This window comes from Anoplopoma fimbria, chromosome 5 (genome assembly GCF_027596085.1).
Source record: "Anoplopoma fimbria isolate UVic2021 breed Golden Eagle Sablefish chromosome 5, Afim_UVic_2022, whole genome shotgun sequence".
Lineage (NCBI taxonomy): Eukaryota > Metazoa > Chordata > Actinopteri > Perciformes > Anoplopomatidae > Anoplopoma > Anoplopoma fimbria.
In genome coordinates, this window is record NC_072453.1 from 16,612,847 (window position 1) to 16,627,033 (window position 14,187).

The following is a 14,187-nucleotide window of genomic DNA, read 5'->3' on the forward strand; positions in this document are numbered from 1 at the left end:
TATATGGAACTTTTGTGTGCTCATTACAGCTGATAACACAACCTTTGTTTACACATCTCTTCACTTCAGACATAATGATAAAGAAAGACAAAAGATTGAAGCTTTTTGTTACGACGAGCTGCTCTGCCTCATGATTCATCCTCTCTGGACTCAAACGTTTGGTCTACCAGCAGACTGAGTGTGATTAAAGTGAAAATGCTGCACCACAGACGGAGACATCACTCAGACCACAATGAGAGACTCCACCTTTTGCCTCCTGAACTTTTCCTACAAAGACAGCTGCATATCCGAGACTTTTTTTGTGTGTCTTTCATGCTAATGAGAGCCCTTTATTTGTTCACATATTCAACATATTACATTTTCTTTGTATTATCAGTGGACATGGAAGTTGTTTTTTTAGTAGTTTTTATTATTTTATTAACTACAGTGAAAAAGAACAAACAATTAAATATTTTTTGTATAATAATTCATTAAAGCGTTTGAGAATTGTGAAGCACTGACGTTAAAAAGACTGTACAGCTAGTGGAGGTGGAATATATGTAGCTACAGGTCATATAAATGAGGTATAGCTGACTTGTTGAGGCTTGTTCTGCCCTCAAGGTTCTGGAGCAAAGGATTCACTTTCTCTCTCTCGTTAGACACACACACACACACACACACACACACACACACACACACACACACACACACACACACACACACACATGCACACACACACACAACTCACAAAAACAAAGAATGAAGCTTATTTGCACAATTGACCACAATAGGTGTGACTGGGAAACATGATCAATACTAAGAAATTGTGGTGGATCACGTTTTCTGAGTGAAGCTTCATTCATGAACTTGGCAAACACCATCCGCTGATGAAGAAGTTGAAAGCTCCAGAAAAAGATATAAAGTGGACCATGAGTTGGGGATTTTTATGTCAAAAGTATTCAGATATTTAGATTCAACAAAAAAAAAAACAGAATAAAAAAGTAAACGTCCTGTATGTGTAGGTTATTTCAGTAAAAGTTTATATCTATTATCAGTACAAGTATTTAAATATCAAAAGTAAAAGAGATCATACAAACAATTGCAGCAGTTTCATTCATGTTATGGAGGAAATAACATGAATGAAACTACTTTCAAGACATTTCATTTATATCAATGCATTGTTTTTGATGAGCTTATACTGTGCAATGTAAAATGTACAATATTTCCCTCAGAAAATTAGTGGAGTAAAAGTGTAAAGTTGCAAGAAATATGTATATATTAAATAAATATATATATATATTAACTGCTGAGTACGAGTATGCTATTTAAGTAAAATATACTTTGTTATTTTTCTGCTCCTGAAATGAGCTCATTTCACTCTTTCAGTTTATAAAATGCACAGATTTTAAACTGAAAATCCAAAAAGTCAGTCTTGGACACAAATAATCAACCATGATAGTTAAAAAACATCTTTTTTTATAGGTTATTTAAATTACTGGCAATTGTCCCAAACAATCCCCTATGTATAGTCTTCGTGGATGTTCCTCATACTCATAAGAAAAACACAGTTAGTGAATTTATGCAAGTATGCTTATTGCTTTACCATTTGCACGAGAAGTTTGTAAAAAGTTAAAATGTTAGAAGGTCATTTTCAAATCATTGTAAGTATCTATTAGGGGGGGCAGATAAAAAACAGTACGTATATGTCGGCATACAGACTGTTTCCTAACCAAAAACCCTTCCGTCCTCTGGACTGGCTGCTTCAGGACTGTTTCCATTTTTTCCTCCTTAAGGTTTTGTTTCCTGAAGCTGAAGTCGCAGAGCAGAGCTGAGCATAATGCAGCCAGCAATGGAGCTTTAAGTGATTCCAGATGCTCAAAGAATTAAACTCATGTGGGGGGACAGAAAACCAAAGATGTTCCCCTTTCCCTCATGTATCCAAACTATCCTCTGCTGTCATCCTTTGTTTTTCTTTCCTGCTTTCACTCACAAAATAAGAGCACTTGGAGAATGATACCTGTGTTTTGGGTAACATTTGGGCATGGAAAGGTTAAAAAGTAAAATTAAAAGAAGCTGTGATGTCAGATTCCATGAATACGGAGGAAAAAAAGTTTGGAAATGTTGGTTAGAAGTGGGAGTGGCATCTCAAGGGCCATGATCTTTTCTTTTACTGCTGTGAATCAAACATAAAAACCTCTGCACGTGTCACACTAACAATCCTTATAAACCTGCAATCTTTTTGCATCAACACAAACAACCTCCATAAATTTGACATGTTTCATTTGTATGATTTCATGATGACGTGTTTGTCTCAGTACGAAGAGACAGTGCTATGTGCAAGGCAGGGAGAGGACTGGGTGGGACTGGGCTGGGTTTAGTGGGTGGAGAGGGTGGAGAGGGTGGAGTCTGACACAAGGCATGCACTCCCACCTCGTGAACTCTCAGGAAGGACGCCCCAGGGTGGCTTCTCTTTTAACTGGGTGCTTCTCTCCCCTCCCATTGCTTGTGGATGTTTAAGGGGAAGCATGGGAGGAGGTTGGGGGGAGTGAAATAAAGAACTTCAGCAATGCACAAGACAGGTAGAGACAGGACACAAATTAAAAGAGAGCGAGAGAGGAAGAGACACCGAAATGTGTTAACAGAGGTGGAGATGTGTACGACCAAAAGAAAGAGAAACAGTTGAAGCATAAACACTCAACTTTTGGGCTACTTCATGTCTGTTTTTGGGGCAAATTTTATGTTTCTACAGCTGCAAGGTGAGCATAAAAGAGTGGACAAATGCCGCACCATGCCAACAGATTATATTATATGAAAATGAATAACTATATATATTGCAGATAATAGGGAAAGCAGACTGCATTCGGCGATGGTGTCTTGTTAAGCGGCTGAGCTCCAGGAAAACTGTTGGTAGGAGGAATGCAGACCGTTGAGTGTCTTGAGATGTTGAGGAGAGAGAGGCAGTGGGCCGAGAGGAGTCCAGTGCTGCAGGTTTACATCCTCCATAATCTCAGGCGTTAATATCTATAATCTCTGCAAGCAAAATCTAGATCGCAGGGTGTTAACAGGAGAATTATCCGAACTTCTCATCATAAACCTGTGTCATTTCTTTACCTCAAGATACAATTTAGATTTTTACATTCAACATTTAAGGTTTTCAAGAAAACATAATTCAAAAGAGGGGTGCCTGATAGCAAATGTTGTTGCTAGGCGTTACAAAAAACCCAGGTGGCATTGCAGCTTAAGTGCAGTCATTAGAGTCAGAGGGGTTTGAAGGGACAGGAAGCTGTGGCTCCTGTCTCAAGTGTGGCAGCTGTCATTATCAGGTTAAGTATAACCATTAAACGTAATGAAAAGTCTAACTGCCCACTAGATACCCCGACCTCTACTCTAACACCCAAGCCAGGCGTCCACTGTATTAGGCTTCATGCTTTAATTTAACCGTATGTCCTTTCCATTCAATATTCTTTTGTAATCTGCAGATTATATTCCGCTGTAGGACTTTCAAATTCTTTCCTGAATGAGACAATGTGCTTTCACTGAGACTAACATCTGTTTTGAATGAACTCAGATGTTCGGTGCTCTGCAGAGATGAATCACTTTTGTTCAGCCATTTGCCTCACAAAAAGTGTTTACTTTAGAAAATACTGCAAGAGCATATTTCATATATTAGAAACAAGCTCAGATCTTCTTTTCGTATTCTTTGTCTTTGTATATATTTTCTAAAAGCTCTAGTCTAATTAATAACGTTACTTTACGTCTATAGGGTAGTGCATTAATGGAAGCAACATCAACACTAACAGAGACTGTAGGTTAACGCCGTCAGAGGGGACTCTAAGTGCATCTTCATCCACCACCATCATCATGCACACTCCTTTTTTTTGTCAGAATAGGCTCCTCCCTCCTCTTTTTCCCCCCTCTGTGGTCGATTCTTACTTCTTTTTTTTTTGTCTCGACACTGTTTTTGTTCCTCCTCTTTCCAACACCGCCAAGTATACTCCCTTTGTGGATGTGGCAGGCCTGGGAAATGAAAAGTTGATTCTTCATGTCAGGCAAAGAAGAGCACCTCCTCCTCTTTCTTTCTTTTTTTTGTTCACTCTTTTGCTTGCAAACGTGGACAGAAAGTAAAAAAAAAAGAAAAGAAAGATGATCACTTTGGGAAGCTAACACACAGGGTTCAACAAATGGCTGGCAGCAAAAAGATTCCGTTCTCTATTGTTTAACTTCACATATTTGTATCTATTAAGCAGTAATCTTGCAGAAGTGGAAGCTGATTTTGTGCCTATAACCCAAACTTCATCTCACTATTTGACTCTCTGGGGCCACAAGGAACAGCTGATACTTGAAGTGTTATTGGTAAATGATATGTCTTCCATCTATAGCACCAATCATGAGCTGGCAAAAGGAACGAAACTTTTCACGGCATTAAAAACTTCAAACGTGTAAACCCGTCAGAGCAAGGTGCGTTCAGAGCCAGTGAGCGCTCAGTGAGTTTTTCCATGATGTGATGTGGAGAGAGAGACAGAGAGCAACCAGACATCTTGCATTTCATTCCAAAGCACAGCTGAACACAAACCAGGGAGGGACAAGACACTAACCTAAATATGGCCAACCGGCTGGAGCCAATCAGAGCCTGGGGATCCATTTACCCCCCCACGCCCACTCCCAACTCACCCTAAACCCTCTACCAGAGCTCATTGTAGTTAAACATGTGACGTGGAGTCCTCAAACCCTGCTGTGGCTTCGTACCATCTCCAACGCTTTTGGCTCAGAGTGTCTGTTCTTCTTCTCTTCTGTATATCTTCCATGGTATTTCCTTTTGAAGACCACTGAGGCTGTGCTACAGTCTACGACAACGTCTGCAGATGGTTATCTCAGTATATGACACCCGTAACATCTAGAAACCTTGCTTTAGCATCAACCCAAATCTTTGTCTGATTAATTATCAATATTTCCATGCTTAGAAAACAGTCACTTTTTGCAAAACAGACACAATTTAACAGCATTTTTTTTTTTAGAAGAAACCAACTCCAAACGTTCCATTAAAGTCAAAACTTTGATACCAGGGTGCTCCGTCTGAGCTGTGACGTGGACTCTTAACCCAAATTCTTGCAGTGTGCATCTAGGCTTTAAGGTGTTGTCCAGCTGAATCGGAGCGCCCCTCCCCCCAGCTGTGTGCAGCTGCCAGCGCCACATAAATTGCGTTTCTCCTCATCACCGACAGAAGGCGTTTAAACTTCACATGCTTAAAATCTTGTTGGATTCAATTGTGAAGATTTTGAACTGCAGAGCTGCTTTTCACTTCAAACTGTCAAGTGAAGGTTTTATACTGTAAATAAGCAGCACATTATAAACCTGGTTGTAAGGATGCAGTCATGTCAGCATCTCATAAAGATTAATTGCCAGCTCTGCGTTGCACATATGGAGGTTTCCTCCAGGCAGGGGGTCAGGGTTTACACATTCATGGGTTGACTGAGAACACAGCGTGTCCTCCTGTTTGCGTAAAACCTGCCGCCCCATCGTTGGTACCCTTACCCATCTACCCGCCGCATGCTACCCATTAGCGGGGGGGAAGCAGGCTGCTTTATGGAGCCCTGTCACCGGGGAGCCTGATCCTGGATTAGCTGAATCTGCTGAGTAACCAGCAAAATCCCAGCGGCAACAACCAGCACTTCAGTACCAAAGTAATAAAGACCCCTGTTAACTCTTCAATTTAACATTGTTTTATTATTGTTCAATCTGCCGATTATTTAGCAATTAATCAATCAAGGTTTGGACCATCGAACTTCAGAAAACAGTGAAAAATGTCCTTCCCAGTTTCCTAGACTCCAAGGTGACCTCTTAAATGTTTTGTTTTGTCCGACCAAAAGTCCAAAACCTCAAAATATTCAGTTGAAGAAGAAAAATTCAAAACTGCCGATTAATTTTGTTTACTCTCGACAGTCCTTTAAACAAACAATAACTCATTATGCATTCATAACTTGGCCAAGAAATGAGTATTTAGTAAATGTACTAGTTTTTTATCTATGTTCTTCTATTTTTGTGTATTGTGTTGACCCAAACGTTTTAGGTTTAACTAACAAAATCACATAGGCAATGATATTGTGTGTTTTAATAAACAATAGTTTAAATGAGTATTTGTAATATGAAAGGGATCACTTGACTCTCTGTCCTCTCAGCTACAACGCATTTTAGCATCTTTTAGCTTGTTGTTTTGGTTTTCCGGCTTTACTGTTCTGGTTCAATCTAAACAGTCTTGTAGCAGCTGTTTTCAATGAAGAAGCTCTAAAAAAACTACCCTGCATTAAAATATAGACAAAGTAAGCATCTAGCTGATTAACATAAGGGAGCATTTCGCAGCACAAGATATTTCCTCTGGTAGTTGGTGGAGACCAAAACAGAGCTGAAAGGAGTGTGAATATTGGATTTTAATCAGTTAGACAGAAGCAAGACTTCTTAAAAGCTGATGTGGCTCCAAACCGGCTTGATGTGTAAAAAAGCAATTGTTTACATCATAGATACGGTCGTAGAATAGTTGTGCAACAGCGATGTAAGAGGTCCCTCCCACTTTACCATATTCATTTTCCACTACCATAAAACATTAATGTAGCCCTATTTAGAACTCAATGCCCCCTACTGTACATCTTTGCAAGGGCCCAAAACTGGTTCCTGGCTCCCAATTATATAAACAGAAGCACCTAAAGGCGTTGTAAAACACCCAGGGGTGCCGAAACACCTCCAATGAAGAGCCCTTGATCTTTTCTTTTAGTAACTAATGAGGGCAGAGCCTCTTTTAAGCATCGCCTAGCTACTGTAAGGGCTCTTGCATATGAATCTCAACTTACTCTAATAAATGTTTGCAGGAAAGCGTCTTTTTTCCTTCACATAGACACAAGCTGGTCTTTGATGTGACGATGGCAGAGTTTCCCAAATACATTTTTATGCTAAAAGATAACAGATGTTACCTGTTCAAAAAGTGAAGATGCAAAGATAATTTCTTCTTTCTTCACCCTTGCTTTAGTCTGAATATCGATCATGCATTTGGTCAGGCTGCAGGACCAGCACCTAAAACCATCTGGTTTTGTCACTCTTAGCCATTAAACACATTTAACTAGGATGTGACTGGAAAATAAATTAGGCAGAGGAGAGTGAAGAGGTGCAGTGTTTGGAATAACTTTGGAAGAATTGCATACCTGTGTTAGAACATCTTTAGTCTGAGATTACCAAAAACTAGAACTATGAAGAACTAGAAAACAGTTTCTGTGGCTCAATAAAGATCCCAACAATTATAAACAACACCAATGAGATGGAGACTCATAGCTCCAAGTAGACAAACTTACTACTAAGACGCTATCCACTGGGAACATGCAAGCACTAGTCAGTTATTTATGCGCTCTGATCTTCTTTTTATTTTATTTTTACTGGGCCAATATAGAGTGGAGGAGGATAATGGTCAGTTAGCAAGATTCGCTAGTTTGGTGAGTAACGGGATGATATCTTTATTCAAAAGACAAATTTGTACCATAGACTAAACTGTCTTCAAACTACTGCTCCGCCCTGGAGCAATTTACACCCCAGGTTAAATAAAAGTTGTTGGTGCCACAAAGCTAATAACCTATAATAATTTTGCACACTCCGGTTCTCCGTTCTCTAACAGAACTGTCAGGAAGGTGAATGAATGTGAAAAATCAGGCTGAAGGACTTTGCATCAATGAGTCACCAGTTTCGACTGTCATTTGTCACAATCATTCAAATGGTTCAAAATGGGCATAAGTCTTAATCTTAACGTTGTGAATTAAAACATAATAACTTGCTTACTTCTTTTACGCAACAAAATTACTTGGTATGGTTTAGGAAATGATGATGGTTTGTTACGTAACTTAACTTAAAATAAGTTAATGCGTCGAGTCTTTCACCCAGGACAGGAACACCAGTCTCCTGTGTGAAAGTCCTGTGATTATGGACTTTATCTATGCCATATCTATGAGGCTGATAACCACTGATAACGATGATCAGTGGGCTGACAAACATCTGTAACAGGTCCACGGATCGCAATGATTCTATTGGGATTAATTGATTTTGCTGCAAAAAGTCATCATGAACAGTTTGCTTCCTATTTCAGATATCAGGGTTTGTCACAAATATTTATAGGGATTAGAGTTTGGTGTCAAGAAAACTGCTTCTAGACAAGCGTTTGTTGCACAGGGAGCTGAGTTTTTACTAAAGAAATTAAATGCTACTGTGGACTGAAACTACAGCTCTCACAAAATGGCTGCAATTTAACTCCTCCCAAGTTTTCTACATTTATACTTCCATTCAAATCCTTGTTTAAACAATGGCCGGATCAGACAGACGGCAGATGAGAGGCAGTACAGCCACTGTGTCTCTTTCCCTCCACCTCTCCCTGCCGTCTTTCTCTTGTCTCTCTGTCTCTCTATCTCTGTCTTACCTCCCCCATTCCACCCTCTCCTTCTCCCTCTCTTGACTCATCCAGGCAGAAGACCAGGAATAATAGGAGACAGGAAAGAAAGCTCCACTGCAGCTGAGTGTGTGGGGCCAAGAACCAAGCCCAGTGGCCTTTTCTTCTTCCTCTATTCTATAACCCTCTAATTTTGCATTTATTTTGGGACCAGAGTTTACTGAGCACAGGTCTGCAGTCCAACGCCAAAAGCCTGGGACTCAGTCACTGTGACATTCCCTCACTGCCCTCTACACTCATCAGAACATAATGGGTTTTACTGCACTTTAGTTCAAGACTCAAAGGATTATTTAGCTTTCAATCACCACACCAAGTGTTTTAGGGACAATTTAAAGACTAGAGAGGTCAAAACTTTTATCCAGTGACCTTTCCATGCACCTTTGAAGTAAAGTTGTGCCAGAAAACCCCACTCTGCTTCAACAGTTGAATGACTAGAAATTCTACTCATGTCAGGAAAACTGAGGTGCCAAAGGAGTGACTGTTTTGTCTTTATACGGCATTTTAACAGCTGCCGTTAAATGCAGAATTGCAAGGTGCAACACAGCCTCTGTTAAAATTCCTGCTGCCACATAATGCGGTAAAAAAACAAACCAGAAGAATTTGTATGGAGATCCGCAAGCTCACCTGGTTCAAAACTATCCAGGTGTCCATGCAACAAAACTGCTTGTACAGGTGCAAAGAATGGAGGTGGGGAAAAAAATGACAGATCTTGGTTTTAATGACAGCTCAGGGCTCCAGTGGGGATGGCCCAACAATTTAATATCAGTGTGGATGAATCCTGGGGGGAAGCATTATGTGAGCTTTCAGCAGGAGATAAGAACTTTGTATTGACTGTTTTGGAGTGCTTTTGATATAGAATCATCAAAAGAACATAATTAGTAGCTGTTACATGAAGGAGACCATCAGCAAAAGTGTGCATCGTATTTCACTACTCGCTTTATAGCCACGCTAGCTACATGGCTCTAAGGATGGCAGTGTTGGTCGGTCAGGCCGCCACTTTGGTCCAGCCTGAAATAACAACAACTATCTGATAGATTTCCATGACATTTTGTACGGACATTCAAGGTCTCCAGAGGACAATTTCTAATGACTTTGGTTATCCCCTGACTTTTCCTCTAGCCCCACCAGCAGGCCAATGTTAAAATACTGTATTACACTTAGCAAGTAAACCGATCTGCATTGACATTCATGGTCCCCAGGGGTTGAATCCCACAGACTTTGGTGATTCCCCAACTCTACCTCTAGTGCAACCATGAGGTTAATCATTTTTTTAATACTTTTTCGTGAAATGTTATGTCAACATTTGGATGGATTTCAATTTCCTCCAATTCTATGATTCATTCCCAAATACCAAAACTAACCACCAGTTTCAGCTGCACTGATTTGCACTTGTTTAGTGCTAGTTATCGATGTTAGCATGCTAACACGCTAAAGTAAGATTGTGAACATGGTAAACATCATGCCTGCTTAACATCAGCATATTATTGTGAGGATGTTAACATACTGACATTAGCATATAGCAAAAGCATGCTCGCCATGACCGTCTTTCTATTCACCTTCTTCCAATGCTCTGCATCGTGTAAATGACTCAAATTTGTAAGATCTTTTGTATAATGTGCACAGCACAAACAAAACACACACCCCTCCACCCCCACCACCCCCACACTCCATACTCCCTCTCACATCTGAAAGCTGTTAGTCCTGCATTTTCAGGGTGACACAGGAGGCAAGCATAAATCTTAACTCCTCCTCCTGCAGCAGCAGCAGCAGTGGTGGTTTCTTAACATGTGGCTGGCACCAGGATACCTCGTCATGCATGAAATTCCATCTCCTGAGGCCTCCATGATAGAATCTCAACATGGCAAACAATGCAAGACACAAATGCAACAATAACAGTCAGAAAACTCTAGGTGAGGGGGAAATAACTTAAATTTAACCTGTAGATTTGAAGATTCAAAACCAACTGAGATGATCTAGAATGACCTAAATATGATCTCCTCTGCATCTCATTTATTCTGCAAATTGTCTATTTGATTCAATCATATTTTAAAGATTACTAAACTTTCCTGAGAAGAAAAGAAGTACAGCTTTCTCTCTCCAATCAGTTAGTCTACATTTCCTTTGCTGTTAAACACAGAGGGACACTGCAACCAGATAGGCCGGGATGACTCGTACTACTGCAAGCAATTACACACACTATCAAATAAAGGAAGGCAAAGCATGGCGAAAGGAAGTTAAAACTGCTATCAGCATATTTAATCAGAATATGTTTACTTGACTGAAAGAAAATGGCATTCCCAAAGACTCGGCTGAGACTAAAAAACATCAACAAAGCTTCACCATATCTGAGCAAAATGTGAAACCATGTGGCACAGCTTTTGAAGTTGACGCTGAGGACAAAAAGAAAAACCAGCAACTGTTTGTTTTCTCAAAGATCTCTGTGCAGAGTAAGAAACAATCTCAAAAGGAACGAGGGAAAGCATCTAACGTGGCAGCTTTACTCACATCCTCCCATGAAAAAAGGAGGTGAAAATAAGGGAGGAAGAAGAGTAAGAAGAATACGGTGGCTGTGGCCATTTAAGTGGCTCAAATCGCATACACTCCCTCTGCTAAACAGTGGGTTAAGAGAAGTCATTTTGCCCATGCTGGATGTAAGGGGAGGGAGAGATAGACCACACTGCATTCTTTTGTATTGAGGTCACTTTTTTCTTCTCAACTCCTCAAAAGTACTCAGCGAACCTCGGGCTGGACTGCAAGCTCGATCTAATGGAGCACCGAGGGATCTACTGCACATGCTCAGAAGTGACATTACCTACTGGTGTTTTCCTCTTTCCAAAAACGGAAAGTATTTTCCCAAAAGAAACATAGTAGGATAATTAATTAACAGGTACTACACTAGCAGTCATGAAGCTTAATCGCAGACCCAAACCATCCATGATTTTTTCAGTCTTTGAGGGGGTTAAAGGGTGATGTATTGTTTGTTTTTGGTCAATTTTACAGTTTTTTCCACCCTACTGTGAGTCTGAAAACTTGTGGATGCCTTTCATATGTGTCAGCATGCAGTTGGTTTGCTGAATAGTGACTTAGCTTTGCTCAAATCATAGAGATCATCTGAACCAATGAACTTGGTTGCTGCAACAATACTTCATGCATAAACTTTAGGTATTTGTTATATTGCTACCTTCCCTATTGTAAAACAGAAATTCTATCTCATAAATCTTTACATACATGACATTTCAAAACAGCAAAGCATGCTAGATGGTCTGATAAGCTGAGATACTCTCATCTATTTCAAAATGACATATTATAAAATTATTATATAAAAGGTAAAATGTAAACAGGGACCGTCAGAATCCAACAAGACAAGTCCTCAAAGCATAATGACAAAATAGAATCTTTATCATTCTAGTTCTTCAAAGTGCATTAGAAAAAGGTTCATGACCTGCCTGAAAATCACCTGTTTTAGGTTAGTGTCAGACTGCTTATTGTGTTAAGGTCAAAAGAAAACGAAGTTGACAGTCAGTAGGAAATAGGGTACAAACAATGTTCTCCCTTGTTAGAGTCACACAGTTTGATGACCCATCATCCTCCACCCAACAAGGTTTGTGGCACAAAACAATATCGCAATGCTATTTGATTTTATTAATAGTCTTTATTTCAATCCTATGTGTCTTTTTGCATTGTCTTGTGATGTGTTATAGCTTGTCTTAAAGCATTTAAAGTCTTGTGTAAAGCACTTAGAATTGCTGTTGAAAGGTGAATACAAATAATAGTGCCTCGCCTTACTTCCACCTTTACATCTGAGACATACCAGTCTTAATTCACACAAACACAAGAGGCCCTTGTCACGAAAACGTTAAACTATCTTCTTTAACCATTTGAGAAAATGAGTAATGCTTTTGTTTTTCACCTGTCTACAGAAGAAAACTCCACAAGCTACCTGTCAAAGCACTCGATCAGAAAACATTAAAGATTAGATCGTCTAATCTAGTGTAAGACTTTAAGAAGCTAACATGAAAATAATTACTAATGTGATTAACTTCCTCTTTGGCTAATGACTGGTCTGGTCACCTCAACAATAAGAACACAGTTTTTCTCACACAAATAAATCAAACAAACACACAGAGTGTCGTTTACTTCAGGACATCGTTCCTGTGGTTTCCTGCTTGGTCGTCTACAAGCCCCAGTCAGGGAGGCACCTTTTCATCCTTCACTGCCGTGCTGATGTAATGTCAAGCTCTGGGACCTGGGGGCCTTGAGAAAACAACATTGGTAGAATGTGACGAGAGGCATTTTGCCCTTTACTGAAAAAGATAGTTGCCACAGCCAGAGAAATGTGTTCAATAAGTATCACAATATTCAAGACCTGCAGGGTTTAGTGTAAACTCTGGGATCATAAGGAAGTATTTGGTTGGTATTGTACTATCATCAGTGTTTATGAAACTGGTTGAACTTTTGAAGAGGCTCACAGCATTTATTTTCCTCCATACGATGAAACGTACTTGAGATATCACATCTGTTGCACAGATGAATATTACTGGATACCCGTCCTGAATCCTCAAGAATGAGGTGCTGCAGTGAAGTAAAAAGTAGCATAAACTGGAAATATTCAAGTAGAATGAGTAACGTTAAATGTAATGTTACTTAGTTACTTTCCATCACTGAGTTTAGCATAAAACCAATAATGAGTGAAAACAGTAACTATAAGCCTCCTCTAAAATAAGAATATGACATTTTACCTGCTACAAAACTGTCTTTTTTTAACTTAACATGTTGTTTAGGTTAAGTAAGCTAAGATACAAACACTAATGTTAGCTAATGCTAACTTAACTGTTACCTGAGATGGTGCTTGCAGTCACGCTTGTTGGTCGTTGGGTCAGTAAACAATTTATTTATGTTTTTTTATCTCTTAGTATATCATAAACACAGGATACAGCGTGTACGTAAGACGGGCACAAATTGTTGGAAAGCATCTTTGACAGATCAAGTTTATATCCTGTGAGAAAGCAAACACCTGTGGACGTGAAAATAAAACAGTATTTACGATGTCAAAGATGTATAAAGTCATAGGTTATGACATAAAATGTATATAAAATATGGAATTAAAAATAATAAGACTTTAAAAAGTAAATAGGCCATTTTATTTTATTGAAAACTTATGCTAGAGCTGGTAAAATGTTTGAGAAAATGTTCATGTGTGGATAAGTTTAAAGGTTAGACATGAAATGATCAGGAAGACTGTTTCCCCTGAATTGTATCTTGTATATTTAAAAAAGTAAATAATTGGAAGTTTCTGAAATAAAGGTGGAAAGATCTGAACGCCGATATTCAGGTTTCTAGTGATAATGGTGCTATTATTGTCACAGATAACAACAAAATAAATGCCACTACACAGTTATATACAATGTTTCTGAATTGGGTTGAAGCCTTGTGTGTCATGCCTTTTTTTCATATGTTTAGGAGATTAAAGCTAAGAACTGCATAGAAACTTTCTGATAATATTCAGTCACTGCAAAGGTGGTTGAGGTGATTTACCTTTCTTTCTTATTTTTCTAATTTCCAGAGATTGGACAGTTAGACTAATGCCTTTAACATCTGTATTTGGGAAAGAGAGAAAATCCTACAGGATGCAGACTGCAAACCTTGTACTTAACACTATCACAGTAAAAACTTAGGACAGATAATGCGGGTTAATTATTTAGTTATCATAAAATAAGAAGTATAAACAGGTT